This window comes from Leopardus geoffroyi, chromosome C2 (assembly GCF_018350155.1).
Source record: "Leopardus geoffroyi isolate Oge1 chromosome C2, O.geoffroyi_Oge1_pat1.0, whole genome shotgun sequence".
NCBI classification, from domain to species: domain Eukaryota; kingdom Metazoa; phylum Chordata; class Mammalia; order Carnivora; family Felidae; genus Leopardus; species Leopardus geoffroyi.
In genome coordinates, this window is record NC_059333.1 from 137,692,584 (window position 1) to 137,714,610 (window position 22,027).

At 36.7% G+C, this 22,027-nt stretch overlaps 1 pseudogene; it reads right to left on the reverse strand.

Moving 5' to 3' along the window:
- Nucleotides 1–16,834: 16,834 nt before the first annotated feature.
- LOC123611625 lies at nucleotides 16,835–17,933 on the reverse strand (annotated as a pseudogene).
- Nucleotides 17,934–22,027: the final 4,094 nt, after the last annotated feature.

Below are 22,027 nucleotides of genomic sequence, written 5' to 3' on the forward strand. Positions count from 1 at the left end.
TTGTAAAGCTAATTTTTAAAAAATAGGGACAACAGATAGGCAAATTTCATAAATTGTGAAAATTATTGTAAGACCACAGATTTGACCAATTATTAAATGCAGTTAATACAAAAGTCCCTTTTTGGCACATGGTATGCTATTGACTCAGTAACTTTTCTTTTGCTCACGACACTGATAGGTCTAAAGAAATACCGTTACTTCGTTCCATTTCCTCAGTAGGTTAAAACAACTTTAATAAATATAATCTGATAATTTGGTAGCATGTAAAAGTCCTTAAAAATATTTTTATTCTTAACCACAATTACTAATGCACATGTTAAGTGCCATGTGATTTCTTGAACTTTGGGATCAGATTGGTTCCTGTCACCCTCATTTTCTCTTGCACACTGAGTTTCATGCAGCATTGGCTTTTCATCACAGCAGATGTGGAAAATTCAGCTTCACAAAGTTATGGCATCATCAGAAGTAATGTAGCATGATCTAATGTTGAAACTGTGAATTACTTCAAGCTAGTAATTCAGTGTCTAACATATGTCATTGTGTTTCCTGAAAAGTTTAAAATATTCTTCAATGCCACTATAACTTTGGTGTACTACCATGCAGAGCTTAGTTTAAAAACCATGAAACTAATATAGGAAACCGTTTTATGACACATTTTGGAAAAGGGGATCTTTGATACACATCTATTAATGTGTATTTAAAAATACGTTTTTGATGGCCATCTCTGTATCTTCTTCACAAAGAATGTCTCTTCAGGTCCTCTGTCCATTTTTTTATCAGATTTTTTTGGTGTTGAGTAGTATAAGTTCTTTGTATATTTTGACTGCTAACCTGTTACTGGATATTTCATTTGCAAATATCTCGTCCCATTTTCTGGGTTGTCTTTTTGGTTTTTGTTGTTGTTATTGGTGGTGGTGGTTTCCTTTGTTATGATAAAGCTTTTTATTTTAGTGTAGCAGCAGTCATTTATTTTGCTTTTGTTTCCCTTGCCTGAGAAGACCTATCTATAGATATGTTGCTAAGGCTGATGTCCAGGAAATTATTGTCTATGTTTTCTTCTAGGAGTTTTGTGGTTCAGTTCTTACAATTAGATCTTTAACTAGTTTATGTCAGTGTATCAGAAAGTGGTACAGTTTCATTCTTTGGCTGGTAGCTGTCCAGTTTTCCTAGCACCATGTATTGAAAAGACTGTCTTTTCCCCATTTTATACTCTAGCTGCCTCTGTTATAGATTAATTGACCATATAGTTGTGGGTTTATTTCTGGGCCCTCTCTTCCATTCTCTTGATCTATGTGTCTGTTTTTGGGCCAGTAACATACTATTTTGATTATTATAGCTTTGTAGTATATCTCAAAATTTGGTATTGTGATACTTCCAGCTTTATTCTTTTTTCTCCAGATTGCTTTGGCTATTTGAGGTGTTTTGTGGTTTTTTTTGTTATGTTTATTTTTTTTGAGTGGGGGGAGAGGGAGAGTGTACGCGTGCTTTCATGCATGTGTGCGTACATGAGTAGGGGAGGGGCAGAGAGAGAGAGAGAGAGAGAGAGAGAGAGAGAACGAACCCTAAGCAGGCTTTGCACCATCAATGCAAAGCCTGACATGGGGTTCATACTCACGAACCATAAGATCATAACCTGAGCCAAAACCAAGAGTCAGACGCCCAACTGACTGAGTCACCCAAGCACCTCTGAGGTAATTTGTGATTTATACAAATTTTAAAATTATTTGTTCTAGCTCTGTTAAAAATGCCATTAGTATTTTGATAGGGGTTTGACTGAATCTATAGATTGCCTTGGGTTATATGGGCATTTTAATAATATTAATTTCCAAAGAAGACATACACATGGAGAGCAGACACATGGAAAGATGCTCAACATCACTAATAATCAGGGAAATGCAAATTGGAACTACAGTGAGGTGTCACTTCATACCAATGAGAATGGCTAGTTTCAAAAGATAAATTAGTGTTTGAGGATATGGAGAAAATGGAACTCTTGTGCCCTTTTGGTAGAAATGTAAATTGGTGAAACCACTGTGGAAAAGACTATGGAAGTTCCTCAAAAAATTAAAAAGGGAAATTTCGTATGACCCAGTAATTGCACTACTGACTATTTAATCAAAGAAATTGAAAACGCTAATTTGAAAAGATGTCTATTGCACTATTATTTATAATAGCCAAGTTATAGAAGCAACCTTAGTGTCCATCAATAAATGAATGAAGTTGTTATATACACACACAATGAAATATGACTCATTCATAAAAAATGAGATCTTGACTTCTGCAACAATATGGATGAACCTAGAGAGTACTATGCAAAGTGAAATAAGTCAGAGGAAGACGAATACCATATTATTTCACTTATATGTGGATCCTTATATGTGGATCTAAAAAACAGAAGAAATTAACAAACTCTGAAATACAGAGAACAAATTGGTGGTTGCCAGAGGGGAGGTTACTGGGGGATGGGTAAAATGGATAAAGGGATTAATTGGTGCAAACTTTCAATTACAAAATAAATAAGTCACAGATATGAAAAGTATAGTGTAGGGAATATAGTCAATAATATTGTAGTAATGTCGCTTATTAACTATACTTACTGTGGTGAGCTTTGAGTATAGAGGTGTCAAATCAATATGTTATACACCTGAGACTAACATAGCATATGTTAATTATATTTCAACAAAAAATACTCTTCTGAAATAAACTTGAGGCATCACATTGATTTTTTCCTTGGTGTCCTGTAATTTTAAAAGGGTAGTGCAATCTCTCAAATGACTCCTATTCTAGGACCTTAATAAAGGTTCAAGGATTTTTCTTAGGGTACCAACATGGACATACAGAAAAGAGTAATCTTCACAGCCCAAGGACATTGCATGAACTTGATTTATTTTGTGCATGTGCAGTTCCAAATGATTGGGATAAGAGAAACAGGTGATAATATGGTGTGAAAATGATGTCAAATCCAGATGCAGAGTTAGCAAGATCCAGCATCCAGCTTTCAAATAGAGCATGAATTCAATCCTTTTCTTATGGATATGTCAGAATTTGAAAGAAAGAATAAAAGGCGTAGACCTGCTTGTACTCTGGCCAATATTTATATCTTAAAAAACAAAATGCCAGAGAAAAACACAAAGCAAGAGAGAATGCTTATATTCAGATATCACATAAAGAATGTGCTTCAGGGGCAGTGTAATCAAAACCAGATGAGTGATCGGAAATAGATTCACTCAGTTCGTTTGTGGATATAAAATTCCAGCGATCTCATACCAGCTCCTTTTTTTGGTATCTTCTAATGGGTTATTGAACCTCTTTGGACATCAGTTCTACATCTGTACTACAATGATGGCTTTAATTATGAATATCTTCATGGCTCCTTCCAGCTTTAACTTTCCATAATTTTCTAAAGTGCTATGTATGAGACCCATCATAATTTCCACAAATACTCAGGAGGACAATTCCATAATCCCAACTTACGTGAGAAAAAGTGATTATTTTCTAAGAATGTATGATATATTTTTATATTGGACAGTTCAGCATTTACAAAAGGACAAAATGTAGGCTTCCGAAATTTTCTTGGAAGAAATGTTTGTCTACCTAGTGATGATGTTTTGGTTTGGGAAGTAGAGGATTTATTTGTTCAATTAGCCAATCTGCAAGGATGGAAGAAGCATCTTTGTGAAAAAGTTGATGTGTAGAAGCTACTTTTATTATTACTATTATTCTCTGAAAGAAAGAAATCATTTTTTCATGAAACATATCAAAGGCAGAAAGATAACAAATTCCCAGATTCAGTTATTTGTGTAAACCATGGATGTCTTTCTGTAATAAAAATGAATAATATACTCTGCCAGCATCAACTAAATGGAAGCAAAAGATAGTTTGCTGGTTTTGAGACTAAGGCACTTATTTTTCCCTCACTCGTTTACCACAGTTGTCTATCATGCTTGTCTCTTCTGTTCTGTAATAAAGCTTCTTTATCAAGTTTAAGAAATAAAATATAGTCAAAACAGATGATTTTATAATGTAGGGGGAGGACTTTTCTGAGAACTGTTGACTTCTATTTAACTTTCTGCAAGTTTTGAATGTGTCTATCCCCAAAGCAGTATCTGTTCCTGTATTTGAATGTGTGTCTTTGTAATTGTCCTAGAATCTTTTAAGCATTCTTTTTTATTATTATTAAGATGTTGGCAGAATCCTGCACGAATTTTTCTCTTCATTATTTCATTTTATTTTGGGATTTGCCTAAATATTTATTGAGATCCTATTATGCTATGGGTATGAAGATCCCAAGGTATAAAATACACAGCCCACTTGGTGACACTGGCATGTGAAATGTTCCAACAAAACTGAGATGACTCTTCTAGGACTAGGGGATGCACATAAAGGGTAAGAGTAGATGAATGTCTATGGCATGTGAGAGGTTGTAGGAGAGGGAATCAACAACCCCTCTACTCAGAGTGTAGTCAATGAAACAGTGTATCATCTGGGAGCTTAGAAATGCAGAATCTCTGACTCTACCCTTGAACTACTGAATCTGAATTGTCATTTTAACAAGATCCCAGTTAATTATTATTATTATGCATTAACTTTTATAAAGCACTGTTCTACATAAAGGTTGTTATTTTATCTGTTAAGAGAAAATCTGTAGAGAAAATTAGAAATTCGAGTAGAGCTTTAGGACACGTGTGGAGAGGAAGATCCCATGTCTAGTAGGAACCTGAAGAGAATGTAAGACTTGTAGTAGACACCTTGGGAATGGGAGTATGCTAAATGATGATTTCAAACCTGGGTGTTACCAGGAACCATGCTACTAGATACCCTAATGCACGTCATCTCTACACCGCATTTCTAGCTAGTTACAGAGTAGGGAAATCTGGTCTAGAGATGATCCTGAACTAGAAACTCACAAATATTAAAGTTGCTATTTCAACTGATTGGTTGATTAATCAATTAGTTGAAAGTCAACAAGCTCCCATGTCAGTACATCTAGAGAAGATGAATTGGGGCACATGCCATGGATGGAAAGTTACTCTTTGGAATAACCATCTTTTTTTTTTTTTTTTTTTTTTTTTTACCCCATGTGCAGTCTAGAATTTGTTGAAATTGTTTAGTTTTCACTACAGTGGAACCATATTCTGAGCATAGGTTCAGAATCAGTGTATATAATATGAAAATTTTGCATGGTCACTATAACCCTTGGAGGTCCCTTGAATGTGTATTCCAAAAGCAACGGTACAGATTTCATTTAGTCCAATAAATCTAATTCCTCTTCCGGCATTAAAACAGCTTATTTTCTTTTTGATGAGTACCTTATGCACTAATTCCCCTGCGTTTAGGGACACTTTTGTTTAAAAAAAAAAAAAATAGAAGTCTTTTAACTTTTGAATCACACTCAATCTTGAACACTTAACCAAATCTCAAACTCTTTCTGGTACAATTTTTATAAGCAGATGGCTATATAATTTCACTCTGTCAGCCTCATTCATCCACCTGAATTGTCTCCCCTCTTTCCTCAGTGGTTCCCATGGAAGAACCAGATTTACAATGTCTCTTTTTTTAAGAATCTTGAAAGAAAGTAATGTATGTTTTAATCAAAATTAAATTGCCAGTATGCAATTACCATACTACCAGAGACACAGAACAAAATGCACAGACATGCAATTGTTTGAGATTGCACAATTCAACATATTCATGTTACCACCACCTACTCAAAATATAAATAAAACGTTGCTGTCTCACTAAATTAAATGGGCCTCTTACCAATCATCCTCTTCAACCTCTTTTTGCTCTCTGTCCCCACGTTTTGTCTATTCGTGATTTCATACAGTGGAACCAATAGCATGTAATTTGTGTGTGTGTCATTTCTTTTGCTTAGTGTGATATTCCTGAGTTTTATGCAAGCCATTTTTTATTCATGCAGAGTAGTACTCCCTTGTATGAATACATTACAATTTCTTTATTCTATTGATGGATATTAGGGTTGTTTTTCATTGGAGCTATTACCCAAAAAATCCTTCTATGAATATTGTCATGTACTTCTGTGTAAAGAAAGAGATTTGTGTTCCTTGGATAAATATTTTACATGACACTTCCAAACAGATCATAAAAGGTGCAACCACAGAAAGGTATGAGAATTTAATTTGCTCACCAACATTAGGTATTGTTTTTTTTTTTTAAATTTTAGCCCCATCAGTATATATGTAATGTTTATTCAATTGCGGTTTTAGTTTTTATTTCCGTAATGATTAGAGATTTTGATGATCTCTTTGTATATTTATTATATATCTTTTTTCATGAGGTGTCCAAGTCCTTTACCAATTATCTGCTGGGTTGTTTTATTACTGATGAGGGAATTTGTTATATATCCCGATTCCATTCTTTTTTCTTCTTTTTTAAAATTCTCATGTGCTTTTTTACTTTATTAAAAAATTTTTTTCTGATGTTTGTTTATTTTTGAGAGAGAGAGAGAGAGAGAGACAGAGTGCAAGCAGGAGAGGGGCAGGGAGAGAGGGAGACACAGAGTCTGAAGCAGGCTCCAGGTTCTGAGTGAGGCGGGGCTCAAATTCACAAACCACAAGATCATGACCTGAGCTGAAGTCGGACACTTACCCAACTGAGCCACCCAGGCTCCCCTCTCACATGCTTTTTTTTTTAAATTATTTAAATTCCAGATAGTTAACATACAATGTAGTATTAGTTTCAGGCATATGATACAGTGATTCAACACTTCTGTATACTACCCGGTGCTCCTCACATTAAGTGCCCTCCTGGACCCTCATCACCTATGTAACCCATCCTCTCCTTCCCTCCCATCTGGTAACCATTAGTTTGTTTTCTGTAATTAAGAGTTTGTTTCTTGGCTTTTGTTGATACGTTTTGCTAATTTTTTTTCTTTCAACTTGTGGCTTATTTAATAATAGTATTTTTTGACAGTGTAAATATTTCATGTTGACCAAGGCCAGCTAATCCATTTTTGTTTTCTATAGTTAGTTCATTTTATGCCCTGTCAGAAATTCTGCCCCCATTTTGCAGAGATAGTTTCCTATGTTTTGTTCATCATAGTTTTGGTTTTTATACTTAGATCTATGATCCATCTCAAATTAACTTGTGTATGAAATGAGCTAGAGATCCGTGCTCTCTCTCTCTCTCTCTCTCTTTTTTTTTTTACATTTTAAATATTCGGTTGATATAGCAATATTTGAAAAAAGACTTAGGTTTCTTCATGGAATTAACTTCACACCTTGGTTGAAAACCATTTATGTATGTATAGGTCTTTTTCTGGAGTCCTTTTTTTATTCCTCAATGTGTTAGTCTATGCCAATAATGCATTGTTTTCATTACTGTAGTCTTAAAATCAGGCAGTGTAAGTCCTCTCAATTATTCTTTTGTAAAATGGTTAATGCTGGGGCACCTGGGTAGCTCAGTAGGTTAAGTGTCTGACTTTTGTTCAGGTCATGATCTCATGGTTTGAGTGCTGCATTGGGCTCTGAGCTGACAACTGGGAGCCTGGAGCCTGCTTCAGATTCTGTGTCTCTCTGTTCCTCTGTGCCTCCCCTGCTCATGCTCTCTCTCTCTCTCTCTCTCTCTCTCTCTCTCTCTGTCTCTCAAAAAGAAATAAACATAAAAAACAGACTTTAAAAAGATTGTTGAAGCTATTCTAGGGCCTTTGCATTTCCATAAAAAAATTAGAATTGGCTTTTTAAGAAAGCGGATGGAATCTATTAAGCAATTTAGACGGAATATTGAGTAGATATTTAGCTCTCCTATGTATAAATATAGGTCTAATTATATAATTAAAGTAAGAAAATAGAAAAAAATGAAATAGCTAAAGATAAATTTTAGTATTTTTAAATAAGAAAAAAATATATTCTTTTTTTTCCCTTCCAGTGAGAAATTTTTTTCTTCTTTTTTTAAGTGTCCTAGCCATTGGAATACTGTTTATTTTTACACATACATAATTTACAAAAACAGTTTTCATTAGTTCATTTGGAATCTTTAATAATAATATTGATATTGAGAATTACTAATTTTCACATTTTTCTACATTTTACATCCTATGAGCAAGGAAGATACAAAAGACTTTTGGAGCTTTGTTATTCTTCTTTGTCAGTGTAAGTTTAGATCAATAGAATTACATCCCTTCCCCCCACCGCCCCTCCTTAAGAAATAACTGGTTTTTGGGGCGCCTGGGTGGCGCAGTCGGTTAAGCGTCCGACTTCAGCCAGGTCACGATCTCGCGGTCCATGAGTTCGAGCCCCGCGTCGGGCTCTGGGCTGATGGCTCAGAGCCTGGAGCCTGCTTCCGATTCTGTGTCTCCCTCTCTCTCTGCCCCTCCCCCGTTCATGCTCTGTCTCTCTCTGTCCCCCAAAAAATAAATAAACGTTGAAAAAAAAATTTAAAAAAAAAAAAAAAGAAATAACTGGTTTTTGGGGCGCCTGGGTGGCGCAGTCGGTTAAGCGTCCGACTTCAGCCAGGTCACGATCTCGCGGTCCGTGAGTTCGAGCCCCGCATCAGGCTCTGGGCTGATGGCTCAGAGCCTGGAGCCTGTTTCTGATTCTGTGTCTCCCTCTCTCTCTGCCCCTCCCCCGTTCATGCTCTGTCTCTCTCTGTCCCAAAAATAAATAAACGTTGAAAAAAAAAAAATTAAAAAAAAAAAAAAAAGAAATAACTGGTTTTTAGTTTTTCCCAGCCTGAACTCTCACACTAACTCTCTACAAGGCCATGTTCTGTCCTCTTCCGGGGCTATTGCACATCCCTTTATCCTTTAATGTTCTTCTCCTTTATCTTTCCATGGCAAACCCCTCATTGTTCAGAGTGCAGCTCAAATCTGACCGCTTCAGGGATTCTCCCTAATAAGTGTGTCTAAAATACTTATTTCCATAGTTCTCTATACCACCATCCTTTGATTTTCATTACTTAGTTTTTCACTATCTGAAATCACTTGCTTATTCATTGCATGTTGACTCTCTATTTGCTTCCACTAAAGTGTAAGCTCTCAGAGGCAGGAACCATGTTATCCTCAGCATGGCTACCACATCAGCAAGGCAATAAATACCTGCTAAGTGAATTAATGGATTTTGATGTTGGTCATACCATTGTAACTTACCAGTAAATGTTATTTGAATCCATTCATTCTACCTTTTCAGAGTTGATGTTTGTACGTTCTATTTTGATTTCTGGTATTATTGACAATGCAGAACATTTTTACACACTGTAATAATAGTTATATTTACTCTTGTGTGATAAGGTGGAAGTGGGTCTGACTTTATAGTCAAAACAATGATTTCAAATTTTGGCTTTATCATTTACTAATTGTTCAAACTTGCACAGCCACTTAATATTCCTGAGCCTCAGTTTCCTCACATGCAGATTTCAGATACTAACACTTGCTCTGCTCATTCCATAAATTATTTGTGAAGGTGAAATTAGATAATGTATTTATGAATGCACTTTGCAAATGGAATATGTAAGTTCTTATTATTAAATTTAATGTGCTAATGCATTGCCTAATGGACCGAAAGAGTTAATTGTTCTGCAAAAATTATCTAATTTATTTTCAGGGTTGGGGAGAATTTTATGCAAGGTGCTACTAATAGATAATAATAACTCATTTGTTCCTCTATCGCACCTTTCTTTAGAGGACTCAGAGAGCTTTATTCTATCTCATTAATCCTTAACAATGCCTCTGAATCATTAGACAGCCTGACGATAAGCATGGTTCTTCTGATTTTTACAGCTGGAGCAAATGGGGCACTGAGAGGTTATGTGACTTTTTCAAAGTCACACAGAAATCAGTGAGGTTGCTGCAGAAAGGGGCTTGGGACTCCTGGAAGCATCCTGCCTGTAACTAACTTCAGTAGACAATGCCTAGTGCAGATCACTGCTAAGGTCTAGCGGGAGAAACAAAGAGCATGACAGGTGTACTATTCTCAATGAGCTTCATTCTTAGAGTGAGAATAGGAACATAAATTGGCTGAGATGGGACAGAATTGGAATGTCATGAGTTAGTTTTTTTAAACTGCCGTGAAATTTCAATGTGGGTAGATCTCATTAGTTAAAACAGAATAGGTTTCAGAGAAAAGGTGACGTTTGAAATAGATCATAAAATGTTGATAACTTTTGTAAGTAATAAAAGTAGAAAAAAAACATACTAAGCAAATAAAACAAAATATAAGAGAAATATGGGACTTATCTGAAGAAAAGTAACTGTCGTCTGAATGATGTGATATATACAAATAACACAATGTATTTAGATACATGCTAAAATTACCTTAAAATGATAATATTTATTTTTATTTTTATAAGGAATTACCATAATTATTGATTCACAGTCATCATCCTAGTTAAAATCATGTTCATTACCAGCAGTCATCAAACATGAAAGGGAGTAGTAAATATATAAGGCTGTTGTGATACATTGAAGTTAAGTTTACCTTCTCTTCTATCTTGTGCCAGAGCATATTTCTCTGACCAGATCTTGTTTGGGCTTGGGATTCAGCTATGGAATTTTCTTTGCCAAATGGAACGTGATCAGGTGTGATTCAAGTTTAGATGTGCTTACATACTTTGGCTTGCCTTATGCCATAAAACTAACATAAGAGATAAAGCCCCAAGGATGGTTTGTTTTTTAAAAGAGTATGAGTGATACATAGAGCAGATCTGGACCCAATGTTCAGTGTTGATCCAAAGCCAACAAAACTTCAACCTGAAGCAAAGCTATCCCACCTGACTTACAGATATGTAAGTGAGAAAAAGAATTGCTTAATTCTAAGTCATTGCACTTTAGAGTAATTTATTAGGCAATCATAATTGATCAACCTAGCTGGTAGTGTCTAGTGGGGGTGTGCTGTAATGGGTCTTTATAACAAGTCCTTACCAGTAGTTCACTGACAGTTAAACCAATAAATGGGCTCCAGATCTCAGAAATGGAATAAAATGTTAATTTAAATGATATACACATTTTTTTGAGCTACTTCCTAAATGATAAGGACCATTACTCTGAAGCATTATGAACAAGAGAGTAGATAGCCACAGTTTTACTTTAGTAAGAAAGATTTGGCTGAGTATATAGGATACAGATGTAGTGTTGGGAGTCCAGGCAGGAGACTATTGCCAGTGTGTAAATGATAGGCAGTGGTTAACTTGGGTGGAAGTAAGGGAAGAAAATGACAGAAAGAAAATGAATGTAAGACCTTTGCTGGAGTTGATTTCATTGGATGTGACAGTTGATGAGTTGATGAGGAGAAGCAAAATCAAAAGTGACTTGAGTCTTTGAAGCAGTTGTTGGTTATAAGATTAGTGATGTCATTCTCAGAAATGAAAAAGTCAGAGGAGCATGAGTAGGTGATTTGAATTATGGAGAGATGATGAGTTTCATATTTACCATGTCGAGTTTGAAGTACAGACAGATTTGAGCAAGTGGCCAGACCCCACTTACCTGATTGTCAAATGCCTTTAAATAAAGAGTGCTCTTATGCCTAGATGGAAAAGATTGCTCACATACTAAATTCCAAACTCCAGAGAAGTTTTAAGAAGCAAAATCAATGGATTCCTGCTTAGAGCCAAGAATATTAGGTAGAGTGTTTGGTATTCATTGAAATTCTATTGCCAGGAATATAAGCAATCTCTTAAGAAGAGAAAGTCTGGTTTGGCCGTGTGTTGCCACTTTTGGGGGACATTCTAACTACGGGACTGGTAGAAGAGGCACAGGGCTTGTATACTGCATTGCAGAAAACTTACAATTGGCTTTATATTGAAATAGGGAAATGCTGTATTCTATACCAGTTAGTAGTCAGTCGATGATACAGAATTTTACAGAGGTTTACTGGCCAGTAACTTGAGACATTTTAACAAGTGATAATTCATGAAATAGCATTTGAGAACATTGGCTTTGGAAACAGCTCCCTCTGGTTTGAATCTATGTTCTACCGGTGTCAGCCTATTGATTCATTCTTTTAACAAATATTTGTTGAATTCCTGCCATTTTCTATGTCTGAGAAAAAAAACTTATGAAAACCACTACTTTTGAGAATTTGCATCTTAGTGGGGGGAGGTATTCAACAAATAATAAACATAATAAATATGGCAAAGACTATGAAAAAGTTATGAACGATATGTAGAAAGAAGGAGAAGCATGTAAGGATTGGGAGTTTGGTGTGAGTAAGGGACAAATTGCATTATTAGATAGGGTATTCAAGATCTCACTGAGATGTTAATATGTGAGCAAAATCTCAAAGGAGTTGAAAGAGATAGGAAGATATAAACAGATAAAAATATCTAGAGCACAAGTCCTAAGGTGGAATTGTGCCTGATAATGTTTGATGAACAGCAGAGAGGGTGGAGTATAAAGAGCAATTCAAGGAACAGGAGGAAATGAAGTCAGTGAGAAAAATGGGTGGAGGGTGGGCAATCACGAAGGGATTTTACCTTTTACCATGAGTGAAAAGGAGATTCATTAGAGAATTATTTTTCTTTCCTCTTTATTATAGAAAATTTCAAGCATATGTAAAAGTAGAGAGATAGTACGATTGAGCCTCAACATCCAGTTAAAATAATTGTTGATATAAGACCATTCTTATTTCTTCTGTATCCCTGCTCAGTCCTTCAATTCCTGATTATTTTAAAGCAGAATCAAGACATCATATCATTTGGCTTATAACTATTTGGTAATATCTTTGAAAGAAAAGACCTTCATTGTCTTAAACATAATCATAAAACCATTATTATACCTAAAGATAAAAATCTTGGTGTTACCAAATATCCAGTAAGCATTCACATTTCCCCCAATTATTTTAGAAACGTGTTTTTTATGGTTATTATTTGTGTAAATTAGGATTATAAAGTGTTTGGAACAAGGGGTAACAGAAACACTCTGGCTGATGTGGTAAGAATAGTATATGGAGTGTCAAAGAAAGAAGCAGGCAGAACAGTTGGAAGCCATTGTAGTTATTTGGAAGAGGAGTAATGGTGGCTCAACCTTAGAATGGTAGCTGAGGAGGTGGTGATAAATTGAGTGCTGAATCGATTAGAGCCAATAGATTTTCTAAAGGTATTGGGTATGGAGTGAGAGAGAAATCATAAGGTGAGTATAAGGTTGTTGGGTTAAGCTGGCCAACAGTGTTGATAGGTTTGTGGGATTAACAGAGTTAAGTTTGGGCAGTTCAAGACTGTACCTAGAAATGAGAGTCCCCAGCATATTGTTAATATATAGAGAGAGCTATGAGACTGGATGGAATCACCAATGTCTTTGGTGTAAATTGAAGAGCGAGGGTAACCAAGGACACAGCCCTGGGGTGTTGCAAGGTTTTAAGTAAGGGAGAAAAACCAGCAAAGGATACTGACGAGCTGCCAGGGAAGCAAGTGTTCTGGGAGTTAAGTGGAGGCAGTGCTTTATGGCGTGGGTAGCCATCAACAGTGTCAAAAGCTATTGTTATGTCAACCAACATGAGAACTGTAATAAAGGATAATAGGACTTATTCTCTCATGTGATTTTGTTTATTTAAAAAATATTTATTGCCTACCTACTATATTTCAGCCCCTGATTAGACACTGAAGATAAAAATGAGAAGAGGACATAAGTTCTACCTTTAGGAATCATATACTAGTGGGGATGTATTAGAAGACATTTTAAAACACTATTATAACTTATCCATTTTATTCTCCATTTGGTTCACCTGTAAAATAGAGCTAATTGTACCTTCATTATATGTTGTGAGAATTAAACAATATTATACTTATATAAGGATGTGAAAAAAGTATTACCCTCTAGAATTATTTGGTTAATTACTCTTCTTATTTAGAAGAAATATCAATACATTTGTGGTACAAGATAAAACCCAGAGGTCAGGTTTAATTGACAAAAGATTATCTTTAAGTCATAGGCTTAAGAAGAGGAAATAAATGTGAGTATCTCTAAAAATAACTTTGGAAAGAGAGTGTGGAGACCTAAAATAAAAATAAGTGGGTAGGGGATGAGATCATGGGCTGGAGAAAGGCCAGAAGGAGAAAGGCTGGGTGGTCTCTGGTTGAAGCAAGGCAGGACAAACAAAAATATCTAAGAGGGAATTATAATGGATCAATTTAAAACTGTGGAATTGGATTGAGATAAGATGAAAACCGGGACAATTTGCAAAGGCCACAGGACCAATTTCTCTAAAATTCATAAAAATGAATAAGGTGTAGAATTGTCCTAGGCTCTAGAGCGGGAGTTCATCTCAATCCAACAAAGACGTTAAGAGCCAAAATGGGCTGAGCTGACATCTGGGCTAAATATGTAGATAGCTTGGCATGGAGTAGGTGTTTAGTAAATGGCAACATTGACTGCAGCAGGATATACACATTCCCCAGAAAAGTCTTGTCTACCAAGGTGTTGGTAGCAGCTGTCTCAGTCATTAGGAATACATTTCCTTGCTTTTTACATTCTTTGTGATTGTGTTTTTAAATTTTTTCTCCAAAAAAGTCCATATTCATTTGTAATAAGAAAAACAATATTGCAAAGTTTTTTTTCTAGGAGAAATCAAAGTTAGCCATACAGCTTTTATCTAGTCCTTATGGAGCCAATCTTCATAAATCCCCTCCTGAAATATGGCTGATGAAATCATTTTGAATGAAATTTTCTAACATGAATGAGGTCCCAAGGCCTTGCAGGTATGATGATACCACCACCACCAATGGTGTCACTGAATCAGGTATTCTGATATTTCATTTAATGCTAAGAAAGTGTGTACATTTGTGAACATAATCACAACGTCCTCCCTCAATGTATTCCAACAACTTTAATTTTGATTTTGTTTTTTTAAATCACTATCTACATGGATAGCAGGGTGATTAGGGTAAGGGTATATGGAAGAATAAAATTTTAAAATTCCTTTCAAGAAACTGCTAAAGTGTTGTATGTATAAAGGCAATACTGAAGAGATTATTCAATTCAATTAAAAAATTTCATTGAGCTTTGCTGCGTGCTGGGATTCTCAGAGTGAATCACACACAGGGGCTATCTCCTACCAGGGGAAAAAGACATGTAAACAAGTAAGTGACAATGTGACAAATGAGGCAATAGAAACACAGAGAAGCTACCTGAAAGTGCAAGGCTAAGAGTGATTAATTTTATCTGTAAGCTTAGGAAAACATTTCTGAAGTGAGGAATCTAGTTGCTGAGGACTAAAAAGAAAATACTCTGGCATCCAAAATGGAAACACTCATTCTAAATAAGGAATTGCACTTGGTGTTTGTTGAGAAGTGTGAGTGAGCAGGGTATCAGCATATGAGACAAGTAAGTTTAACAGAGGGCAAACTCAAGACCCTTGTGTTTATATGAAGGGCCCCGATGTACAGTGGGCAGTATGGAGGGCAATGGTTAGGGAGATCATTTGGGACCAGTATGCTGTATGAACTGAAAAACATAAGTTTTGTATAACAAGATGATTGTCACCCATCAAAAATGTCTAAACCAAGCAATATGATATGTGCATATACTGTGCAGTGGGGATGAAGAATGGGTGCAGAATTTGAGCAACTTCCAAGAGATGACAGTGTTGCACATAAGGAAAAAAAAAGTGAAGATATAGGGAAATAATGAGTTTTGGGGTTGTAACTGGAAGCACTGGGGGATTCTGGATAGATGTTCCTGACAGCCAATAATGCAAGATTGAGAAACTCTTCAAAGTTTGAACTATCAAAGTAGGAAGTAACAAAAACTTGCAGCAACAGATTTAGTGGGATTTAAAAGTTTGAAAAGACTCTTTAAACATCAATTCTTAACATTTCTAGGTTCTTATAAATCAGAGGGGCCAAAAAGAGTATCAGAGGGAAAAAAACAAAAATAGGATTCATTGGCTTTAAATGGATGACTGCTATAAGAGTTTGTTTGTTTGAAGTTCAGTTCCATAGACATTTTTTGAGTACCTATTCTATGTCACACACTATATACTGTAGTGCTGGGGACATCAATTTGTGTAAGGTATTATACTTATGAAACTTAACATTCTGTTTTGGTTATCAGACCTATAAACAGTTACACTGATAAAGTATTCTCAGGGATAAGATATATATAGAGGAAGAACAAAACATATCCAGAAGACTGTACAATCGAATAATCCAATTAGTGCAGTATACTAATCAGGTTGTAACCATAGCTTTCACCATTTTTGTGTAAATTAGCTTAACTATGACACATGATGTGATTATACTCCTATAATCCAAACTAATATTGCCTGCCTTTCTTGATTTCTTTTTTCTTTTTTTTCTTTTTCTTTTCTTTTTTCTGTTCTTTTGTCTTTCTTTCTTTCTTTCTTTCTTTCTTTCTTTCTTTCTTTCTTTCTTTCTTTCTTTCCATTTAAGACAGGGAATACTTCATTCAAACTCATCAGAGAAATGGACAGCTTGGGTCTATAATAAAGCATTGTGTTTTAAAATATAGGCCAGTAATTGTATGTGAGAGTATACACTGCTGCATGCAAATTAACTGATCAGAGCACACTTTTCAATGTTTAAAACAGACTAAGCTTCCCTGTAAAAGCAGCACCTATGTGACTTTTTAAACTTCTTCTTCAACCTCTCCTTCAACACAATCCATACCAACCACCTCATAATCCTTCTCAAGGGCAGCCATGTCCTCACAGGCCTTAGGAAACTCTCCTTCCTTCATACCCTCATCCACATACCAGTGAACAAAGGCACACTTGTCATACATCAGGTCATACGTGTGGTTCAGGCAGACCCAGGCCTCAGCACTGCTGCTCAGCATGCACACATCCTGCTGTACTTTGGCCAGGTCTCTACCAGGTACCACAGTGGGAAACTGGTAATTAATGCCAACATTGGGGCCAATGGGGCATCAGTCCACAAACTGGGTGGTACACTTGGTCTTGATGGTGGCAATGGCAGCATTAGCATCTTTGGGGAACCATGTTGCCATGGTACAACAGGCAATAAGCCATGTGTTTACCATGGCGAAGGTCACGTTTCACTATCTGGTTGGCTGGCTCAAAGGATTCATTGGTGATCTCTGCTATAGAAAGCTGTTTGTGGTGGGCTTTCTCGGCAGAGATGACAGGAGCATATGTGGCCAGAGAGAAGTAGATGTGGGGATAGGGCACCAGATGCGTCTGGAATTCTGTCAGACCGACATTCAGGGTTCCATCAAATCTGAGGGAAGCAGTGATGGAGGACACAATTTAATCTATCAACCTATAGAGGCTACTATAGGTTGGGTGTTCAATATCAAGGCTCCTACAACAGGTGTCATAGATGGCCTCACTGTCTACCCTGAAGGTACAATCAGAGTGCTCCAGGTTGTTGTGGATAGTGAGGATGGAATTGTAGGGCTCAGCTACAGCTGTTGAAACCTGTGGGGCTGGAAAATTGGAGAACTTAGCTTGGACTTCTTGCCATAATCCACAGAGATGATTCATCAGCAGAGGAACTAGTCCCCCCTCCAAAGCTGGGGAAAACCAAGAAGCCCTTGTAGATTTGTGTACTGGTTGGCCAGTTTCTGAAATCGGTCCAAGACAAGGTCAGTAATCTCCTCGTCAATGTTGTGGTGCCCTTGGGCATAGTTATTGGTGGCATCTCCTTGCCTGTGATGAGCTGCTCAGGGTGGAAGAGCTGGCTATTGGTGCCAGTGCGAACTTCATCAATGACTGTGGATTCCAGGTCTACCAACACTGCCCTGGGCACATGCTTGCCAGCACCTGTCTCACTGAAGAACTCTTGATGTTGAAGGAGTCATCTCCTCCTCCAGTGGTCTTGTTACTTGGCATCTGATCACTGGGCTGGATGCTGTGTTCCAGGCAATAGACCTCCCAGCAGTCCCTATCAATCTGGACACCAGCCTGGCCAACATGGATGGAGATGCATTCATGCATGGTTGCTGCTTTGCAGCTGCCAAGCAGATGGCAGAGAGGAAGAGAAGTTGTTGCTTGTTAGAGCATGACACTTAGGCAGTTGATGTTAGAGAAACTCCAAACTAACATTCTTTTACCCGCGGAGAAGATAAAATACGCAATAGGAGTGTGGCTAAAATCACATATACCTGTCTCAATTACTAGAAAAGCAATTTAAAGCATTTTCCACATGGCTGGTATCTACTGGATATTAGTGCCTTAATAGCCATCATTTATAAAGCATAGTTGTATGCTTGTACGTCTACTTTCTCATTTAATTCTTACATAAAGTGAACAGTTTCACAATTGATAGGTGATGGAGGCCGGGTTTGAACCCAGGCAGTTTGGCTCTGGAGTGTATATTCTTAACCAATCTATACTATTGCCTCTCAAAAGTCTTGCTTGTTCATTTTGTTTGTTTTTCAAAAGTCTTAAAAGACAACAGGTTTTGCAAGGGTATTTAGGATGAAGAAACATAGGTGAAGAATAAAAAAATAGCCCATAAATTTTTTATGTGGCTTTTTGAATGGGATAATTATTGTCTTATGTGGCAGTTTCAAATAATTATTTGATATTATTATTTTATGTGTTTTCTTCAGATTGCTAATGTGGTTCTTCTAGCTTGGGTAGAGAAGAGTATTTGTGGATGAAATATTTATGAAACATTTTCATAAATAGTACTTGGCAGATTCTTTTTCCCATTTAAGACCGTTCTGGGGACATCTCTGTAAGGAGCAGAAGAGGGCCCTAGGAGGCCATGTTCATTTTAATTATAGCCATTGTCTATGCCACAGTTCTCAAACTTTCTGTCACCCGAAGCAACTGTTTAAAACACCTTTTTCTGGGCTTCACCCCAAAGTTTCTGACCTACTCAGGTCTGAATCAGAGTTTTCATTTGCATTTCCTACCAGTGTCTCCTTGATGCTGTTGGTGCTGGTTCAGGGACCACATTTTAAAAACTAAAGGTCTCTGCCTTTCTTGTGTCTTTTTTATGCTTACAAAGGTTGTGAGTTGCCCTATCATTCTCCCCTCACACCCTGGTCCTAGCAGTAGTTCGATCCACTGAACTTAGCAACACAGTGGGCCAACTCAGCCCTCACTTCACAGCTAGGGCACCAGCAGGCAGACTGCCCATCAGGGCAGCATCCCAGGGACCTGTATTTACCTACCTTTCACCCAGTGGAATAAGGAAATTCAGGCCCAACAAATTGGGCTCTCCCAACCCCAACAAAAGGAACCCACAAAACCGGGCAGCCAAGGGAGGTACTCTGTCTCCACAGATGACACCAGCAAGGATTGATCCAGAGCTCCAGCGGCAACAGAAGAATGAAGGAGACCAGAACAGCATTGCATGGGCTCTGAAAACTAACCTGTCAGTGAAACTAAGCCCCACAAAAGTGAACCAGGGTTCACCTACTAAATCTAAAAGGGCAAATATCAGCTAAAAAAGAAGATTTAAGTACAATTAAGAGTCTCCTAATAATCAAAATATCCAGCATAAAATAGAAAATGATGTATTCTACCAAAGACCAGGAAAACCACGAGAAAAACAATAATAAGGAAAACATGAATGAGAAATGTAATAAATAGACGCTAACATTAATTTGAATCAAATGGTGACCCTATCTAACAAGACCTAAGGCAGTTGTCATAAAACACAGGACACAAGAGCAACACATAAAGTCACTATGTGTATGCATATATATACTACTGATAAACAAGTGAAAACCAAAGTTTAAAAATACCAGCCAAGAATTTCTCCACAGAGAATGAAGTATATAGGTATAAATGTAACAAATCATATACAGAATTTATATAATGAAATTTATAAGGTGATGAAATCAATCAAAAAGAACCTTAAGTATTTGAGAGATACAGCATATTTTGGATTAGAAGACTGAATATAGTGAAAATATCATTTCTTCCAAAATTTATCTATAGGCTTGATACGATTTCTATCAAAGTTTCAGAAAGTGTTTTTTGTTTTTTATTTTTATTTTTTTGGTAGACAGATAAATTTCCTAAAACTTATATGGAAAGGTAGAGTCCATTAAATAGCCAAAATAACTTTGAAAAACTAGAAGGAATAATCGCTTCTCCTAATGTTAAAGCTTCTAATATAGCTTTAGTAATCACGCCAGTGATATACTGGAGGAGGGGTAGGAAGAGGGGTAGACCTATATAGATCAGTGAAACAGAAGAGAGAATACAGAAATATACCCAAACAAAGATGGCCACTTAATTTTGACCAAGGAGGTTAAGTCAATACATAGTGTTGGAGCTACTGGACATCCATTGTCAAAAAAAAAAAAAAAAAAAAAAAAAAAAAAAATTGAATCTCCACCTAGATCTTCTCTCTTACATAAAAATTAACTCAAAATGGATCATGGAATTGTAAGTGAAACTTAGGTACATTGAGAAAATGTGGGGGACCTAGGGCTAGGCAGGAAAAATGTTCTTAGATTTAATACCCAAAACACTATTCATAAGAGGAAAAAGTGCTAAATTGGACCTCATCTAAATTTTAAAAATTTGCTCTTTGAAAAACTCTGTTGAGGGTATTTTTAAAAACCCACAGACTGAGAGAAAATATTTGCAAATCATGTGTTTGACACAGATCTTGTATCTAAAATGTGTAAAGAACCCTCAAAACTCAACATTAGAAAAAACAACAATTGATCCAATTAAAAAATGGGCAAAAAATCAAGCACAGACATTTCACTGATAGGCAGAAGGCAAATGAACACATGGAAAGATGTTCAACATCATTAGCTAGTAGGGAAATGAAAATTAAAACCACAGGGAGGTTTCACTGCACATCTATCAGAATAGCTAAAATAAAAAAATAGTGGCAACAAGTATAGGCAAGAATGTGCAGAAACTGGGGGCACCTGTGTGGCTCAGTCAGTTAAGCATCTGACTCTTGATTTGGCTCAGGTCATGATCTCAGTTCGTGGGTTCCAGCCCTGCACTGGGCTCTGTGCTGACAGAGTGGAGGCTGTTTGGGATCTGTGTCTCCCTTTCTCTCTGCCCCTCCCCTGCTTGTGCACGTGCTCTCTCTCTGTCTCTCTGTCTCTCAAAAATAAACATTAAAAAAAAAAAAAAGAATGCGGAGTACTGGATCACTCATACATTGCCGGTTTGAATGTAAAATGGTATAGCCACTCTGGAAAATGGGCAGTTGTTTTTGAAACTAAAAATAAACTTACCATATGACTCAGCAGTGGCACTGTTGTGCATTATCCCTGGAGAAATGAAGACATTTACACATAAGAATTTGTATGAATGTTCCTAGCAGCTTTATTCATAATAACGCCAAACTGCACACTATCCAGATGTCGTTTATAGTGTGAATGGTTAAACACACTGTGGTACATTCATACCACGGAATACTATGCAGCAATAATTTTAAAAACGAATCATTTATACACTCAAAAACTTGGATGGATCTCAAGGAAATGATGCTGAGTGGAAATATCAAAATGATACATAACTGCACAATTACATGAATATAACATTTGTGAAATAACAGTTATAAATATGGAGAACAAATTAGTAGATGATTAGTGGATGGGGAAAGAGAATGTGCGCCTATAAAGAATAAACTTGTGTTGGTGACAGAGTGGGGTGTCTTGATTGTGGTGGTGATTATACAAAACTACACATGTGATAAAATTGTGGAGGATTTTATATGCAAAAACACAAATGAGTGCATGTATAATTGGTGACATCTGAACCTGCTTTTTGGACTGTGTCAATGTCGGTTTCTTGGTTTTGATGTTGTACCATGGTTCGGTGGGATTTTGGCATTGGGGGAGAAGCTAAAGGAAAAGTGTCCTTGTGTATTGCTTTGCAAATTCCTGTGCAGCTGTAATTACTTCAAAATACATAGATAGTTTTTAATATTTGTTTATTTGAGAGAGAACACACACAGGAGTGGGGGAAGGGCACAGAGAGTGGGAGAGAGAGAATCCAAGCAGGCTCCATGCTGTCAGCCTGGAGCTCGATGCAGGGCTCAATCTCAGGAACCCTGAAATCATGACCTGAGCCAAAATCAAGAATTGGTTGCCACTGAGCCACACAGGAACCCCCACAATACATACTTTTTAATGGTTATGAATAGAACTAATACATTATTATGAGTT